We start from the raw sequence: 1626 nt of genomic DNA, 5'->3' as shown, positions 1-1626 counted from the left end.
TTTTTTTGCCAATGTCAATTTTGTTGCATGATTAAGAATAAGGACCCTTCAGAGCATAATTATCACATCAGGATTTCCTGACCTCTTATCTGATGTGATGACTGTGGGAAGAGCATGTTTCATTTCACCTGGTGGAATGGAGCGCTTCCCGTGTCTTACTTCTACAAAAGTATGGGTGTCATTAGTCACAATCAGTAAATCATCAAACCATATGCAATTTACAGGCATTTAAAAAGCAAACACATCTTAGCCCTACTCTTATCTCTATGAGAGCCACTTTTACTTTTATTACACAATTTACTCCTACTTCTCACAACATGTTCACATTTAAGTACAATTACTACAGCTACCCTGACTCCCAACCTCATCCCAAGTTAGCTTGTCTTGATGACAGGAAAATATACACCACTATGTCTAAAATAAAGGTTAACCGTATATACAAGACTACAAAACATTTGTCCCAATCATACTAAAGGTACATTGTGCTGGTTAAAATGATGCATGTTGATCACAGGTACAAAAGATATGGTAAGAAATCTATCACTGTCCATAAACATCTGAGCTGTAGTTATTTCTTACACACTACTTCCAACAACAACCTTGTGACATAAGTCTGGTGTTATGTATGGTTGGTACTGAACACTAACCCTGGTGTTATGTATGGTTGGTACTGAACACTACACCTGGTGTTATGTATGGTTGGTACTGAACACTAAAGCTGGTGTTATGTATGGTTGGTACTGAACACTAAACCTGGGGTTATGTATGGTTGGTACTGAACACTAAAACTGGTGTTATGTATGGTTGGTACTGAACACTACACCTGGTGTTATGTATGGTTGGTACTGAACACTAAACCTGGTGTTATGTATGGTTGGTATTGAACACTAAAGCTGGTGTTATGTATGGTTGGTACTGAACACTAAACCTGGTGTTATGTATGGTTGGTATTGAACACTAAAGCTGGTGTTATGTATGGTTGGTACTGAACACTAAACCTGGTGTTATGTATGGTTGGTACTGAACACTAAACCTGGGGTTATGTATGGTTGGTACTGAACACTAAACCTGGTGTTATGTATGGTTGGTACTGAACACTAAACCTGGGGTTATGTATGGTTGGTACTGAACACTAAACCTGGTGTTATGTATGGTTGGTACTGAACACTAAACCTGGTGTTATGTATGGTTGGTACTGAACACTAAACCTGGGGTTATGTAGGGTTGGTACTGAACACTAAACCTGGGGTTATGTAGGGTTGGTACTGAACACTAAACCTGGTGTTATGTATGGTTGGTATTGAACACTAAACCTGGGGTTATGTATGGTTGGTACTGAACACTAAACCTGGGGTTATGTATGGTTGGTACTGAACACTAAAACTGGTGTTATGTATGGTTGGTACTGAACACTACACCTGGTGTTATGTATGGTTGGTACTGAACACTAAACCTGGTGTTATGTATGGTTGGTATTGAACACTAAACCTGGTGTTATGTATGGTTGGTACTGAACACTAAACCTGGTGTTATGTATGGTTGGTACTGAACACTAAACCTGGTGTTATGTATGGTTGGTACTGAACACTAAACCTGGTGTTATGTATGGTTGGTACTGAACACTAA

At 39.1% G+C, this 1626-nt stretch overlaps 1 long non-coding RNA gene across 1 annotated transcript; it reads right to left on the bottom strand.

Moving 5' to 3' along the window:
* Window positions 1-263: 263 nt before the first annotated feature.
* On the bottom strand, window positions 264-1620 carry LOC118407268. Its single transcript, XR_004830128.1, has 2 exons — window positions 824-1620; window positions 264-648 (listed from the first exon to the last, which is right to left on the bottom strand). It is a non-coding gene; the product is annotated as an uncharacterized LOC118407268 (long non-coding RNA).
* Between the last annotated feature and the right edge of the window lie 6 nt (window positions 1621-1626).

Source organism: Branchiostoma floridae, unplaced genomic scaffold (assembly GCF_000003815.2).
Source record: "Branchiostoma floridae strain S238N-H82 unplaced genomic scaffold, Bfl_VNyyK Sc7u5tJ_1143, whole genome shotgun sequence".
NCBI lineage: Eukaryota > Metazoa > Chordata > Leptocardii > Amphioxiformes > Branchiostomatidae > Branchiostoma > Branchiostoma floridae.
The sequence above is the reverse complement of the archived record's forward strand: the minus strand, read 5'-3'. Positions and strand labels throughout refer to the sequence as shown.